This window comes from Carassius gibelio, chromosome B14, assembly GCF_023724105.1.
Source record: "Carassius gibelio isolate Cgi1373 ecotype wild population from Czech Republic chromosome B14, carGib1.2-hapl.c, whole genome shotgun sequence".
Classification (NCBI taxonomy): domain Eukaryota; kingdom Metazoa; phylum Chordata; class Actinopteri; order Cypriniformes; family Cyprinidae; genus Carassius; species Carassius gibelio.
In genome coordinates, this window is record NC_068409.1 from 7075307 (window position 1) to 7093896 (window position 18590).

An 18590-nucleotide genomic window follows, 5' to 3' on the forward strand; every position below is an offset into this window, starting at 1 on the left:
ACCTGTTTTTTTTTTCTTCTTCTTCTTTTCTGACCTCATGGCCCAGTCAGCATTTTTGTACAATGGTCAAGTCTTAACTTATCCATTTCTGTATTACATTTGTGTTTGATATTTCTCATGGGTATTTCATAATTTTCGACTTTGAGTTAAAACAGTTTGAGTTAAAACTCTTTTTTAGCGCATTTCATCTGTAAAAGAAAACATGCCTAATGATTCTGCACACATGAATATAAGGAGTTTTTCTCTTCCAGCTTTCCTGGACTATTGTATAGCACTTATAAATGATTAAATAAAAAATAATGGTAGTTATTAAGATTGATATGGTTTGGAATTGGTAAAATTTGCTTGGAAAAAAAATCACAATAAAACAATGTTTTAATGTTTAAGTTTGGAATATTAACTGACATAAATTAATGCTATATAAATATTGTTCATGTTAACATAATGTTTATAAATGAAATCTTATTGTAAAGTGTTACTAAATATATATATATATGTTTGGGGAATATATATGTATATTGTTCTGTGAATGTGATTTTAAAGTCTAGATGATTCGGATTAACCCTTTAACCGCCATATCCTTTAAAACCTCACTGCCAGAGGGATATTGTGAATGCATGTGCCCGCTGGACACAGTTTACCTGATGCCACCGGGGTGGTGATGGCATTGGTGGCTTGAGCCCGCCATCGCTGCTTGCAGCTATATTTAGGGCTCAAGCCCAAAGGGCGAGAGGCCTATTGTTTTCCTTAGGATTATTTTTTATTATTATTATTATTATTTTTTTCCAACGTCTCGGGGGCTTTTGGGGCCCTTAACGTGCTTAAAAAGTCTTGAAAATTGGCACACAGATTGGAACCTGCGGCCATTAGGGCCGGGCAGAGACTGATACACGGGCGTGGCACAGGGGCTCTACAGCGCCCCCTGGAATATGGAGGGCCATATATCATACATTCTTGCTCGTAGACGTATGAAACTCGGTACACATATAAATCTCATCAATCCAAACAACTTTTGTATTGCATATCATAGGCTCCGCCCAACAGGAAGTTGGCTATTTAGGGTTTAGTATTCAAATTTTTCGTCAAAGTTGTGGGGGCTTTTGGGGTCCTTAACATACTCAAAAACTCTTGAAAATTCGCGCACACTTTGGAATCTGTGGCCTTTAGGAGCCTGCAGAGGCTGGGACCCGGGCGTGGCACAGGGGCTCTACGGCGCCCCCTGGAACACAGTCAGAAATGTTGATGTATAGCTCACACATACTTGCACATATTCATATGAAACTCAGTACACATATAGATCTCATCGTGCCGAACAACTTTCGTATTGCATGTCATAGGCTCCACCCAACAGGAAGTCAGCTATTTAGAGTTATGTAAAAAGCGCATGCTCTGGAATTTGAAATACTTGTCATAGGTTTTTTTCTCGATTGCCGCCAAACTCGGTCAACATGATCTCAAGACACTGGGGATGAAAAATTGCCAGGGGATTTTTGATATCTCGAACGGTTTGCTCGTGGCGAGGCGTTGAAATTATGGCAAGAAATTAGAAACAGGAAGTGTCTAATACCATCCACATACATTTCCTGATTTTAATCAAACTTCATCAGATTATTCGTTGTATAATGTCGATCGCATATATGTGACTATTAGGAGTCAAAGTTATAGCGCCACCAACTGGCAGAAGGAAGTGTGTCATTTTCAAAATGATTTGAATTCAGCATCTTATTATTACTCGATTTGCTTCAAACTTCATCAGAATAATGTTAAAACACAGCCAATATAAATCTGCAAGGGGGATATTGATATCTAAAAAATTGTTGCCGTGGCAACATGTCAAACTGGAATACTTCTCAGGTGATTTTGAGGCAAATAACATACTTAGAATTTCACAAAACTCTGAACACACATCAGTATTTCTGATAGGAACTTAAATTGTGAATGGATTTTGGATAGCTTGAATGGTTTTGCCGTGGTGATTTTTTTAAATGACCTTACAAAGGGAATCATTATTGTATTTTTAAATTGCAGCTTCCAAACACGTCAAATAATTTTTTCATACAGATGAAAAAGTCATTCTGAGGAAATATGCATAGTTTCACGACTTTACAACACTGTATGGATAACAGAAAATTAAAAAACTGTCAGACATCTCATCTCACGCTGTCCCTCTGTTTGAGTATATGTGCTTCAGACTTCCATTGTCTGAGAGAAATAGCGCCCCTACAGGTTCAATTCCCGAACTTTTACTTTCACTTTTAAATCGGTTAAAAATACAAACAAATACTTAGATTTAATTCACACTGACAAGCTAAACCAACATATCTGATTATTACCGGTTCAGGGCTCATGGATAAATTATTTCTGGCCAGAGATATGTGAGAAATAGGAGAGATTAATCACCGCTGTGATCACGAGCGTCTGGAGTAAAGAGCTCAGAGAAAACGAATTTATTCCTGTTTTAAAGCTTTTAAAAATAAATTATTACAGCGATATCACACAATCAACCAATTAGAACACACCAAGAGCTAAATTAAGATGTTTTTGAACTGTTTGTGTGAAAATGAAATATTTGTGGCTGCCTATCTGAAATCACCGCCTCCGATCAGCGCGTACAGTGTCCAGCTCAAAACAAACGAATTTATTCTTGTTTAAGAGCTTTTTTAAATAAAATATTACCACAAATGCACACAATAAACCCATTGTAACACAACAAGAGCTAAATGCAGGTGTTTGTGACCTGTTTAAGTGTGCAAGACTATTTGAAAGCACGACTGGCAGAATAACATATCTCTCGAGCTGCAGGATTCTGGCTTTCGTCGTACGAACGAACACATCACGGACAAGATTATTTCAAAATACATAATAGCTTGGCGAATATAAACGAAAACAGCCACGTGAACATAAACTGGATCTACTGGATTTGAATATTAAAGTGACCACATTTACCACTTGTTTCTGTCTTCAATTTTAATCTATATAAAAAAAGGAAACTCGTTCGACTTGGCTGCTTTTTTAATGTGTGCGTATTTATTTATTTATCTTTTTATACATTTTGTATAATTTCATAGTTTGTGTATTACAATTATAAAAACAAAAATAAAATTAGCCACTCACATAGAAATAGCTTAGGCCTTAACCTTTTTCTGACAGTTTTAGGGATTTTTAAAAATCCTAAAAAAACCTTATTTGTGCTGCAAATAATAATTTCAAACTCATTTGATACTGACCTATGACATCCTGTGACATTATATTTATTTTAATTTACATAATCTCATGGATGTAACAGTAAATCTGTTCAGCTCACAGATCAATACTAAGCTGTAATGCAAGCAGAACTTTCACAAATGCTTATGAGTCATTTAAGGATTTGATAACACTGTAAAATAATGTCTAATTTGTTAACATTAGCAAATTCATTGATAACACTTTATAATAACTGCACTCATTATTAAATAGTCAGTTCATGCTTTATAAAGCCTTGTCCCAATATCAATAGTCAGTAGTAAGCAGTTTATAAATACAGCTATAAATAGCTTGTCCTTGGTTTATAAGCACATTTATTAAAAATGAGAGTAAGTTATCTTCCTATGAAAAATAAAAGATAAAAATAAACAAACAACAACACAGATTGATACAGAACTCAGAAATTTTATTGTGGATTTATGATAAAGCCTGCAAATGAATTCATACTCCTACTCATACTACTCCATACTCCTTTTTCAACATTATGCCTATATACTGAGATGTTAAATTGTGAATGGGTTTAGGATAGCTTAAATGGTGTTGCCATAGAGATTTATTAAAGTAACATAAAAAAATACAATAGTTATTTTACTATATCTTTACAATTTTTCATTCTAACTCTTCATAATTTTTTATATAAGTAGAAGTCATCATTTGAAGGAACCACAGTAAGTTTCATAGCTTTATCATTTTCAAGAGCCAGCATAAAATTAAAACTATCATAACTTATAAATCAAGCTTGCAATTCTTAGTACCTATAATGGCCACCAGAGGGAGCTATAGGATTACTTTTAAATAATTATTGTAGAAACTAGTATGATTTAAATCATTTATAGAAATCTTTCAAATAAAATAATATGTATTTTAGGAATTTTACTGATAAAATGACCCTCACTTAATTAGAATAACAAGCTGAAGTATTGTGAACTGTATATTAAGAATAATTCTTTATAGGCTTTATGGACAGATACGTTTTGAGTGACTCTTGAAGGTTCAGCATCACATCCTCTTTTACCACTGTTTAAAGAATTAATCTTACAGAACAGGTGTGAATGAATTTTGGATAGCTTGAATGGTTTTGTCGTGGTGATTTTTTGAAATAATAGTAAAAAAGGAACCAGTAAATGTCTTTTTATTTTTTTAAAGTGCAGCTTCTAAACACTTCAAAAAAAAAAATGTACACATAGAAGACCAGTCATTCTGAGGCATATTTCCTCAGAATGACTGGTCTCATGACAATAGTTTCATGACTATAAAACACTATATGGATGATAGAAAATTAAAAAAACTATCATACATCTGATGTCACTCAGTCCCACTGTCACTGTGGGTAGTGTGTGTGTGTGTGTGTGTGTGTGTGTGTGTGTGTGTGTGTGTGTGTGTGTGTGTGTGTGTGTGTGTTAAGTGAATTAGGTGTGAAACTATCAGAGAGCATTTAGTCTCCAGCGCCAACATTTTACAGAACTGCCACTTTCCTGGAGTCTCCAGAATTACTCGGTGTCAGGCTCTGAGAGACTTAAGATTCCAAAAAATGATTTAATTAGAATACCATGAAGTATTGTGAAATACTATATATTAAGACTTTATATATATGCTTTATGAACAGATTAGAGTGACTCGTGAAGGACCAGCACCACCTCCTCTTGTCCGATGGTTTGAGGAGTATATCTTCCAGAATCTGGGATTAAGATTTAGGAGCTCATTTTTATTCCACCTCCTTTCCTGAAAGTCTGTCTTGCAGAATTGACTAAAAATTAATCTTCACATTATTTCCTAATTATTTTGCAATTCTTTTTGTTAGTTCTTCTTGACCTGTTTTTCTCTTCCAGCTTTCCTGGACTATTGTATAGCACTCATAAATGATTAAATAAAAAATAATGGTAGTTATTAAGATTGATATGGTTTGGAATTGGTAAAATGTGCTTGGAAAAAAATCACAATAAAACAATGTTTTAATGTTTAAGTTTGGAATATTAACTGACATGAATGAATGCTATATAAATATTGTTCATGTTAACATAATGTTTATGAATGGAATCTTATTGTAAAGTGTTACTAAAGTTATATATATATATATATATATATATATATATATATATATATATTGTTCTGTGAATGTGATTTTAAAGGCTAGATGATTCGGATTAACCCTTTAACTGCCATATCCTTTAAAACCTCACTGCCAGAGGGATATTGTGAATGCATGTGCCCGCTGGGCGATGGCACTGGTGGCTTGAGCCCGCCATCGCTGCTTGCAGCTATATTTATTATTATTATTTATTCTTCTAATTTTTTTCCAAGGTTTCGGGAGCTTTTGGGGTCCTTAACATGCTTAAAAAGTCTTGAAAATTGGCACACACATTGGAACCTGCGGCCATTAGGGCCGGGCAGAGACTGATACACGGGCATGGCACAGGGGCTCTACAGCGCCCCCTGGAATACTGAGGGCCATATATCATACATACTTGCACGTAGACACACGAAACTCGGTACACATGTAGATCTCATCAAACCAAACAACTTTCGTACTGCATGTCATAGGCTCCGCCCAACAGGAAGTTGGCTATTTTGGGTTTAGTAGTCATATTTTTCGTCAAAGTTGTGGGGGCTTTTGGGGTCCTTAACATACTCAAAAACTCTTGAAAATTTGCGCACACTTTGGAATCTGTGGCCTTTAGGAGCCTGCAGAAGCTGGGACCCGGGCGTGGCACAGGGGCTCTACGGCGCCCCCTGGATCACAGTCAGAAATGTTGATGTATAGCTCACACATACTTGCCAATTTTCATATGAAACTCAGTACACATATAGATCTCATTGTGCCGAACAACTTTCGTATTGAATATCATAGGCTCCGCCCAACAGGAAGTCAGCTATTTAGAGTAATGTAAAAAGCGCATGCTCTGGAATTTGAAATACTTGTCATAGGTTTTTTTCTCGATTGCCGCCAAACTCGGTCAACATGATCTCAAGACACTGGGGATGAAAAATTGCCAGGGGATTTTTGATATCTCGAACGGTTTGCTCGTGGCGAGGCGTTGAAATTATGGCGAGAAATGAGAAACAGGAAGTGTCTAATACCATCCACATACATTTCCTGATTTTAATCAAACTTCATCAGATTATTCGTTGTATAATGTCGATCGCATATATGTGACTATTAGGAGTCAAAGTTATAGCGCCACCAACTGGCAGAAGGAAGTGTGTCATTTTCAAAATGATTTGAATTCAGCATCTTATTATTACTCGATTTGCTTCAAACTTCATCAGAATAATGTTAAAACACAGCCGATATAAATCTGCAAGGGGGATATTGATATCTAAAAAATTGTTGGCGTGGCAACATGTCAAACTGGAATACTTCTCAGGTGATTTTGAGGCAAATAACATACTTAGAATTTCACAAAACTCTGAACACACATCAGTATTTCTGATAGGAACCTAAATTGTGAATGGATTTTGGATAGCTTGAATGGTTTTGCCGTGGTGATTTTTTTAAATGACCTTACAAAGGGAATCATTATTGTATTTTTAAATTGCAGCTTCCAAACACGTCAAATAATTTTTTCATACAGATGAAAAAGTCATTCTGAGGAAATATGCATAGTTTCACGACTTTACAACACTGTATGGATAACAGAAAATTAAAAAACTGTCAGACATCTCATCTCACTCTGTCCCTCTGTTTGAGTATATGTGCTTCAGACTTCCATTGTCTGAGAGAAATAGCGCCCCTACAGGTTCAATTCCCGAACTTTTACTTTCACTTTTAAATCGGTTAAAAATACAAACAAATACTTAGATTTAATTCACACTGACAAGCTAAACCAACATATCTGATTATTACCGGTTCAGGGCTCATGGATAAATTATTTCTGGCCAGAGATACGTGAGAAATAGGAGAGATGAATCACCGCTGTGACCACGAGCGTCTGGAGTAAAGAGCTCAGAAAAAACGAATTTATTCCTGTTTTAAAGCTTTTAAAAATAAATTATTACAGCGATATCACACAAACAACCAATTAGAACACACCAAGAGCTAAATTAAGATGTTTTTGAACTGTTTGTGTGAAAATGAAATATTTGTGGCTGCCTATCTGAAATCACCGCTCCGATCAGCGCGTACAGTGTCCAGCTCAAAACAAACAAATTTATTCTTGTTTAAGAGCTTTTTTAAATAAAATATTACCACAAATGCACACAATAAACCCATTGTAACACAACAAGAGCTAAATGCAGGTGTTTGTGACCTGTTTAAGTGTGCAAGACTATTTGAAAGCGCGACTGGCAGAATAACATATATCTCTCGAGCTGCAGGATTCTGGCTTTCGTCGTACGAACGAACACATCATGGACAAGATTATTTCAAAATACATAATAGCTTGGCGACTATAAACGAAAACAGCCACGTGAACATAAACTGGATCTACTGGATTTGAATATTAAAGTGACCACATTTACCACTTGCTTCTGTCTTCAATTTTAATCTATATAAAAAAGGAAACTCATTCGACTTGGCTGCTTTTTTAATGTGTGCGTATTTATTTATTTATCTTTTTATACATTTTGTATAATTTCATAGTTTGTGTATTACAATTATAAAAACAAAAATAAAATTAGCCACTCACATAGAAATAGCTTAGGCCTTAACCTTTTTCTGACAGTTTTAGGGATTTTTAAAAATCCTAAAAAAACCTTATTTGTGCTGCAAATAATAATTTCAAACTCATTTGATACTGACCTATGACATCCTGTGACATGATATTTATTTTAATTTACATAATCTCATGGATGTAACAGTAAATCTGTTCAGCTCACAGATCAATACTAAGCTGTAATGCAAGCAGAACTTTCACAAATGCTTATGAGTCATTTAAGGATTTGATAACACTGTAAAACAATGTCTAATTTGTTAACATTAGCAAATTCATTGATAACACTTTATAATAACTGCACTCATTAGTAAATAGTCAGTTCATGCTTTATAAAGCCTTGTCCCAATATTAATAGTCAGTAGTAAGCAGTTTATAAATACAGCTATAAATAGCTTGTCCTTGGTTTATAAGCACATTTATTAAAAAGGAGAGTAAAGGGTCAGTTATCTTCCTATGAAAAATAAAAGATAAAAATAAACAAACAACAACACAGATTGATACAGAACTCAAATATTTTATTGTGGATTTATGATAAAATCAGCCTGTAAATGAATTCATACTCCTCCTCATACTACTCCATACTCCTTTTTCAACATGATGCCAATATACTGAGATGTTAAATTGTGAATGGGTTTAGGATAGCTTAAATGGTGTTGCCATAGAGATTTATTAAAGTAACATAAAAAATACAATAGTTATTTTACTATATCTTTAAAATTTGTCATTCTAACTCTTCATAATTTTTTATATAAGTAGAAGTCCTCATTTGAAGGAAGCACAGTAAGTTTCATAGCTTTATCATTTTCAAGAGCCAGCATAAAATTAAAACTATCATAACTTATAAATCAAGCTTGCAATTCTTAGTACCTATAATGGCCACCAGAGGGAGCTATAGGATTACTTTTAAATAATTATTGGAGAAACGAGTATGATTTAAATAATTTATAGAAATCTTTCAAATAAAATAATATGTATTTTAGGAATTTTACTGATAAAATGACCCTCACTTAATTAGAATAACAAGCTGAAGTATTGTGAACTGTATATTAAGAATAATTCTTAATAGGCTTTATGGACAGATACGTTTTAAGTGACTCTTGAAGGTTCAGCACCACATCCTCTTTTACCACTGTTTAAAGAATTAATCTTACAGAACAGGTGTGAATGAATTTTGGATAGCTTGAATGGTTTTGTCGTGGTGATTTTTTGAAATAATAGTAAAAAAGGAACCAGTAAAAAAAAGTGCAGCTTCTAAACACTTCAAAAAAATGTACACATAGAAGACAAGTCATTCTGAGGAAATATGCATAGTTTCATGACTATACAACATTATATGGATGACAGAAAATTAAAAAACATACATCTGATGTCACTCTGTCCCTCTGTCACTGTGTGTGTGTGTTTGTGTGTGTTTTAAGTGAATTAGGTGTGAAACTATCAGTGAGCATTTAGTCTCCAGCGCCAACATTTTACAGAACTGCCACTTTCCTGGAGTCTCAGAATTACAATGTGTCAGGTTCTGAGAGATCTAAGATTCCAAAAAAATATTTAATTAGAATACCATGAAGTATTGTGAAATACTATATATTAAGACTTTATATATAGGCTTAATGAACAGATTAGAGTGACTCGTGAAGGACCAGCACCACCTTCTCTTGTCCGATGGTTTGAGGAATATATCTTCCAGAATCTGGGATTAAGATTTAGGAGCTCATTTTTATTCCACCTCCTTTCCTGAAAGTCTGTCTTGCAGAATTGACTAAAAATTAATCTTCACATTAATTCCTAATTCTTTTGCAATTCTTTTGTCAGTTCTTCTTGACCTGTTTTTCTCTTCCAGCTTTCCTGGACTATTGTATAGCACTCATAAATGATTAAATAAAAACTAATGGTAGTTATTAAGATTGATATGGTTTGGAATTGGTAAAATGTGCTTGGAAAAAAATCACAATAAAACAATGTTTTAATGTTTAAGTTTGGAATATTAACTGACATGAATGAATGCTATATAAATATTGTTCATGTTAACATAATGTTTATAAATGAAATCTTATTGTAAAGTGTTACTAAAGTTATATATATATATATATATATATATATATATATATATATATATTGTTCTGTGAATGTGATTTTAAAGTCTAGATGATTCGGATTAACCCTTTAACTGCCATATCAAGTTCAAGTTCAAGTTCAAGTTCAATTTATTTGTATAGCGCATTTACAACAGCCTCCTGGCTGACCAAAGTGCTTTAACATAAGAGCAAGAATATTACACATACATAAAAATAGACCAGACAAAAAATTTAAAACCACCCATTTCAAAATGTAGCATAACACAGTAATCAGTACACTAAGGAAAATAAAAAAGTTTTTAGCAAAGATTTAAAAATAGACAAGGAAGGGGCCAGTCTGATCTCTAAAGGCAGGGTATTCCAGAGTCGTGGCCCAGCCACTGCAAATGCACGCTCCCCTCTACGCTCCCCTCTATCCTTTAAAACATCACTGCCAGAGGGATATTGTGAATGCATGTGCCCGCTGGGCACAGTTTACCTGATGCCACCGGGGTGGTGATGGCATTGGTGGCTTGAGCCCGCCATCGCTGCTTGCAGCTATATTTAGGGCTCAAGCCCAAAGGGCGAGAGGCCTATTGTTTTCCTTAGGATTATTTTTTATTATTATTATTATTATTATTATTATTATTTTTTTTTTTTTCAACGTCTCGGGGGCTTTTGGGGCCCTTAACGTGCTTAAAAAGTCTTGAAAATTGGCACACAGATTGGAACCTGCTGCCATTAGGGCCGGGCAGAGACTGATACACGGGCGTGGCACAGGGGCTCTACAGCGCCCCCTGGAATATGGAGGGCCATATATCATACATTCTTGCTCGTAGACGTATGAAACTCGGTACACATATAAATCTCATCAATCCAAACAACTTTTGTATTGCATATCATAGGCTCCGCCCAACAGGAAGTTGGCTATTTAGGGTTTAGTATTCAAATTTTTTGTCAAAGTTGTGGGGGCTTTTAGGGTCCTTAACATACTCAAAAACTCTTGAAAATTTGCGCACACTTTGGAATTGGTGGCCTTTAGGAGCCTGCAGAGGCTGGGACCCGGGCGTGGCACAGGGGCTCTACGGCGCCCCCTGGAACACAGTCAGAAATGTTGATGTATAGCTCACACATACTTGCACATATTCATATGAAACTCAGTACACATATAGATCTCATTGTGCCGAACAACTTTCGTATTGCATGTCATAGGCTCCACCCAACAGGAAGTCAGCTATTTAGAGTTATGTAAAAAGCGCATGCTCTGGAATTTGAAATACTTGTCATAGGTTTTTTTCTCGATTGCCGCCAAACTCTGTCAACATGATCTCAAGACACTGGGGATGAAAAATTGCCAGGGGATTTTTGATATCTCGAACGGTTTGCTCGTGGCGAGGCGTTGAAATTATGGCGAGAAATGAGAAACAGGAAGTGTCTAATACCGTCCACATACATTTCCTGATTTTAATCAAACTTCATCAGATTATTCGTTGTATGATGTCGATCGCATATATGTGACTATTAGGAGTCAAAGTTATAGCGCCACCAACTGGCAGAAGGAAGTGTGTCATTTTCAAAATGATTTGAATTCAGCATCTTATTATTACTCGATTTGCTTCAAACTTCATCAGAATAATGTTAAAACACAGCCGATATAAATCTGCAAGGGGGATATTGATATCTAAAAAATTGTTGGCGTGGCAACATGTCAAACTGGAATACTTCTCAGGTGATTTTGAGGCAAATAACATACTTAGAATTTCACAAAACTCTGAACACACATCAGTATTTCTGATAGGAACTTAAATTGTGAATGGATTTTGGATAGCTTGAATGGTTTTGCCGTGGTGATTTTTTTAAATGACCTTACAAAGGGAATCATTATTGTATTTTTAAATTGCAGCTTCCAAACACGTCAAATAATTTTTTCATACAGATGAAAAAGTCATTCTGAGGAAATATGCATAGTTTCACGACTTTACAACACTGTATGGATAACAGAAAATTAAAAAACTCTCAGACATCTCATCTCACTCTGTCCCTCTGTTTGAGTATATGTGCTTCAGACTTCCATTGTCTGAGAGAAATTGCGCCCCTACAGGTTCAATTCCCGAACTTTTACTTTCACTTTTAAATCGGTTAAAAATACAAATAAATACTTAGATTTAATTCACACTGACAAGCTAAACCAACATATCTGATTATTACCGGTTCAGGGCTCATGGATAAATTATTTCTGGCCAGAGATACGTGAGAAATAGGAGAGATGAATCACCGCTGTGACCACGAGCGTCTGGAGTAAAGAGCTCAGAGAAAACGAATTTATTCCTGTTTTAAAGCTTTTAAAAATAAATTATTACAGCGATATCACACAATCAACCAATTAGAACACACCAAGAGCTAAATTCAGATGTTTTTGAACTGTTTGTGTGAAAATGAAATATTTGTGGCTGCCTATCTGAAATCACCGCCTCCGATCAGCGCGTACAGTGTCGAGCTCAAAACAAACGAATTTATTCTTGTTTAAGAGCTTTTTTAAATAAAATATTACCACAAATGCACACAATAAACCCATTGTAACACAACACGAGCTAAATGCAGGTGTTTGTGACCCGTTTAAGTGTGCAAGACTATTTGAAAGCGCGACTGGCAGAATAACATATCTCTCGAGCTGCAGGATTCTGGCTTTCGTCGTACGAACGAACACATAACGGACAAGATTATTTCAAAACACATAATAGCTTGGCGACTATAAACGAAAACAGCCACGTGAACATAAACTGGATCTACTGGATTTGAATATTAAAGTGACCACATTTACCACTTGCTTCTGTCTTCAATTTTAATCTATATAAAAAAGGAAACTCATTCGACTTGGCTGCTTTTTTAATGTGTGCGTATTTATTTATTTACCTTTTTATACATTTTGTATAATTTCATAGTTTGTGTATTACAATTATGAAAACAAAAATAAATTTAGCCACTCACATAGAAATAGCTTAGGCCTTAACCTTTTTCTGTCAGTTTTAGGGATTTTTAAAAATCCTAAAAAAAACTTATTTGTGCTGCAAATAATAATTTCAAACTCATTTGATACTGACCTATGACATCCTGTGACATTATATTTATTTTAATTTACATAATCTCATAGATGTAACAGTAAATCTGTTCAGCTCACAGATCAATACTAAGCTGTAATGCAAGCAGAACTTTCACAAATGCTTATGAGTCATTTAAGGATTTGATAACACTGTAAAATAATGTCTAATTTGTTAACATTAGCAAATTCATTGATAACACTTTATAATAACTGCACTCATTAGTAAATAGTCAGTTCATGCTTTATAAAGCCTTGTCCCAATATTAATAGTCAGTAGTAAGCAGTTTATAAATACAGCTATAAATAGCTTGTCCTTGGTTTATAAGCACATTTATTAAAAAGGAGAGTAAAGGGTCAGTTATCTTCCTATGAAAAATAAAAGATAAAAATAAACAAACAACAACACAGATTGATACAGAACTCAAAAATTTTATTGTGGATTTATGATAAAATCAGCCTGTAAATGAATTCATACTCCTCCTCATACTACTCCATACTCCTTTTTCAACATGATGCCAATATACTGAGATGTTAAATTGTGAATGGGTTTAGGATAGCTTAAATGGTGTTGCCATAGAGATTTATTAAAGTAACATAAAAAATACAATAGTTATTTTACTATATCTTTAAAATTTGTCATTCTAACTCTTCATAATTTTTTATATAAGTAGAAGTCCTCATTTGAAGGAAGCACAGTAAGTTTCATAGCTTTATCATTTTCAAGAGCCAGCATAAAATTAAAACTATCATAACTTATAAATCAAGCTTGCAATTCTTAGTACCTATAATGGCCACCAGAGGGAGCTATAGGATTACTTTTAAATAATTATTGGAGAAACGAGTATGATTTAAATAATTTATAGAAATCTTTCAAATAAAATAATATGTATTTTAGGAATTTTACTGATAAAATGACCCTCACTTAATTAGAATAACAAGCTGAAGTATTGTGAACTGTATATTAAGAATAATTCTTAATAGGCTTTATGGACAGATACGTTTTAAGTGACTCTTGAAGGTTCAGCACCACATCCTCTTTTACCACTGTTTAAAGAATTAATCTTACAGAACAGGTGTGAATGAATTTTGGATAGCTTGAATGGTTTTGTCGTGGTGATTTTTTGAAATAATAGTAAAAAAGGAACCAGTAAAAAAAAGTGCAGCTTCTAAACACTTCAAAAAAATGTACACATAGAAGACAAGTCATTCTGAGGAAATATGCATAGTTTCATGACTATACAACATTATATGGATGACAGAAAATTAAAAAACATACATCTGATGTCACTCTGTCCCTCTGTCACTGTGTGTGTGTGTTTGTGTGTGTTTTAAGTGAATTAGGTGTGAAACTATCAGTGAGCATTTAGTCTCCAGCGCCAACATTTTACAGAACTGCCACTTTCCTGGAGTCTCAGAATTACAATGTGTCAGGTTCTGAGAGATCTAAGATTCCAAAAAAATATTTAATTAGAATACCATGAAGTATTGTGAAATACTATATATTAAGACTTTATATATAGGCTTAATGAACAGATTAGAGTGACTCGTGAAGGACCAGCACCACCTTCTCTTGTCCGATGGTTTGAGGAATATATCTTCCAGAATCTGGGATTAAGATTTAGGAGCTCATTTTTATTCCACCTCCTTTCCTGAAAGTCTGTCTTGCAGAATTGACTAAAAATTAATCTTCACATTAATTCCTAATTCTTTTGCAATTCTTTTGTCAGTTCTTCTTGACCTGTTTTTCTCTTCCAGCTTTCCTGGACTATTGTATAGCACTCATAAATGATTAAATAAAAAATAATGGTAGTTATTAAGATTGATATGGTTTGGAATTGGTAAAATGTGCTTGGAAAAAAATCACAATAAAACAATGTTTTAATGTTTAAGTTTGGAATATTAACTGACATGAATGAATGCTATATAAATATTGTTCATGTTAACATAATGTTTATAAATGAAATCTTATTGTAAAGTGTTACTAAAGTTATATATATATATATATATATATATATATATATATATATATATATATATATATTGTTCTGTGAATGTGATTTTAAAGTCTAGATGATTCGGATTAACCCTTTAACTGCCATATCAAGTTCAAGTTCAAGTTCAAGTTCAATTTATTTGTATAGCGCATTTACAACAGCCTCCTGGCTGACCAAAGTGCTTTAACATAAGAGCAAGAATATTACACATACATAAAAATAGACCAGACAAAAAATTTAAAACCACCCATTTCAAAATGTAGCATAACACAGTAATCAGTACACTAAGGAAAATAAAAAAGTTTTTAGCAAAGATTTAAAAATAGACAAGGAAGGGGCCAGTCTGATCTCTAAAGGCAGGGTATTCCAGAGTCGTGGCCCAGCCACTGCAAATGCACGCTCCCCTCTACGCTCCCCTCTATCCTTTAAAACATCACTGCCAGAGGGATATTGTGAATGCATGTGCCCGCTGGGCACAGTTTACCTGATGCCACCGGGGTGGTGATGGCATTGGTGGCTTGAGCCCGCCATCGCTGCTTGCAGCTATATTTAGGGCTCAAGCCCAAAGGGCGAGAGGCCTATTGTTTTCCTTAGGATTATTTTTTATTATTATTATTATTATTATTATTATTATTATTATTTATTTTTTTTTTTCCAACGTCTCGGGGGCTTTTGGGGCCCTTAACGTGCTTAAAAAGTCTTGAAAATTGGCACACAGATTGGAACCTGCTGCCATTAGGGCCGGGCAGAGACTGATACACGGGCGTGGCACAGGGGCTCTACAGCGCCCCCTGGAATATGGAGGGCCATATATCATACATTCTTGCTCGTAGACGTATGAAACTCGGTACACATATAAATCTCATCAATCCAAACAACTTTTGTATTGCATATCATAGGCTCCGCCCAACAGGAAGTTGGCTATTTAGGGTTTAGTATTCAAATTTTTTGTCAAAGTTGTGGGGGCTTTTAGGGTCCTTAACATACTCAAAAACTCTTGAAAATTTGCGCACACTTTGGAATTGGTGGCCTTTAGGAGCCTGCAGAGGCTGGGACCCGGGCGTGGCACAGGGGCTCTACGGCGCCCCCTGGAACACAGTCAGAAATGTTGATGTATAGCTCACACATACTTGCACATATTCATATGAAACTCAGTACACATATAGATCTCATTGTGCCGAACAACTTTCGTATTGCATGTCATAGGCTCCACCCAACAGGAAGTCAGCTATTTAGAGTTATGTAAAAAGCGCATGCTCTGGAATTTGAAATACTTGTCATAGGTTTTTTTCTCGATTGCCGCCAAACTCTGTCAACATGATCTCAAGACACTGGGGATGAAAAATTGCCAGGGGATTTTTGATATCTCGAACGGTTTGCTCGTGGCGAGGCGTTGAAATTATGGCGAGAAATGAGAAACAGGAAGTGTCTAATACCGTCCACATACATTTCCTGATTTTAATCAAACTTCATCAGATTATTCGTTGTATGATGTCGATCGCATATATGTGACTATTAGGAGTCAAAGTTATAGCGCCACCAACTGGCAGAAGGAAGTGTGTCATTTTCAAAATGATTTGAATTCAGCATCTTATTATTACTCGATTTGCTTCAAACTTCATCAGAATAATGTTAAAACACAGCCGATATAAATCTGCAAGGGGGATATTGATATCTAAAAAATTGTTGGCGTGGCAACATGTCAAACTGGAATACTTCTCAGGTGATTTTGAGGCAAATAACATACTTAGAATTTCACAAAACTCTGAACACACATCAGTATTTCTGATAGGAACTTAAATTGTGAATGGATTTTGGATAGCTTGAATGGTTTTGCCGTGGTGATTTTTTTAAATGACCTTACAAAGGGAATCATTATTGTATTTTTAAATTGCAGCTTCCAAACACGTCAAATAATTTTTTCATACAGATGAAAAAGTCATTCTGAGGAAATATGCATAGTTTCACGACTTTACAACACTGTATGGATAACAGAAAATTAAAAAACTCTCAGACATCTCATCTCACTCTGTCCCTCTGTTTGAGTATATGTGCTTCAGACTTCCATTGTCTGAGAGAAATTGCGCCCCTACAGGTTCAATTCCCGAACTTTTACTTTCACTTTTAAATCGGTTAAAAATACAAATAAATACTTAGATTTAATTCACACTGACAAGCTAAACCAACATATCTGATTATTACCGGTTCAGGGCTCATGGATAAATTATTTCTGGCCAGAGATACGTGAGAAATAGGAGAGATGAATCACTGCTGTGACCACGAGCGTCTGGAGTAAAGAGCTCAGAGAAAACGAATTTATTCCTGTTTTAAAGCTTTTAAAAATAAATTATTACAGCGATATCACACAATCAACCAATTAGAACACACCAAGAGCTAAATTCAGATGTTTTTGAACTGTTTGTGTGAAAATGAAATATTTGTGGCTGCCTATCTGAAATCACCGCCTCCGATCAGCGCGTACAGTGTCGAGCTCAAAACAAACGAATTTATTCTTGTTTAAGAGCTTTTTTAAATAAAATATTACCACAAATGCACACAATAAACCCATTGTAACACAACACGAGCTAAATGCAGGTGTTTGTGACCCGTTTAAGTGTGCAAGACTATTTGAAAGCGCGACTGGCAGAATAACATATCTCTCGAGCTGCAGGATTCTGGCTTTCGTCGTACGAACGAACACATAACGGACAAGATTATTTCAAAACACATAATAGCTTGGCGACTATAAACGAAAACAGCCACGTGAACATAAACTGGATCTACTGGATTTGAATATTAAAGTGACCACATTTACCACTTGCTTCTGTCTTCAATTTTAATCTATATAAAAAAGGAAACTCATTCGACTTGGCTGCTTTTTTAATGTGTGCGTATTTATTTATTTACCTTTTTATACATTTTGTATAATTTCATAGTTTGTGTATTACAATTATGAAAACAAAAATAAATTTAGCCACTCACATAGAAATAGCTTAGGCCTTAACCTTTTTCTGTCAGTTTTAGGGATTTTTAAAAATCCTAAAAAAAACTTATTTGTGCTGCAAATAATAATTTCAAACTCATTTGATACTGACCTATGACATCCTGTGACATTATATTTATTTTAATTTACATAATCTCATAGATGTAACAGTAAATCTGTTCAGCTCACAGATCAATACTAAGCTGTAATGCAAGCAGAACTTTCACAAATGCTTATGAGTCATTTAAGGATTTGATAACACTGTAAAATAATGTCTAATTTGTTAACATTAGCAAATTCATTGATAACACTTTATAATAACTGCACTCATTAGTAAATAGTCAGTTCATGCTTTATAAAGCCTTGTCCCAATATTAATAGTCAGTAGTAAGCAGTTTATAAATACAGCTATAAATAGCTTGTCCTTGGTTTATAAGCACATTTATTAAAAAGGAGAGTAAAGGGTCAGTTATCTTCCTATGAAAAATAAAAGATAAAAATAAACAAACAACAACACAGATTGATACAGAACTCAGAAATTTTATTGTGGATTTATGATAAAAT

The 18590-nt window shown here is 34.6% G+C and overlaps 1 long non-coding RNA gene across 1 annotated transcript in view; it reads left to right on the top strand.

The window, feature by feature from the left end:
* The window catches only part of LOC127971702 (uncharacterized), a 32132-nt gene extending 24566 nt beyond the window's left edge, over positions 1–7566 (top strand). The window contains exons 2-3 of the long non-coding RNA XR_008156894.1: positions 1415–2726; positions 7480–7566. This is a non-coding gene — a long non-coding RNA (uncharacterized LOC127971702). The remainder of the gene's footprint in view (positions 1–1414; positions 2727–7479) is intronic.
* The last annotated feature ends 11024 nt before the right edge of the window (positions 7567–18590 follow it).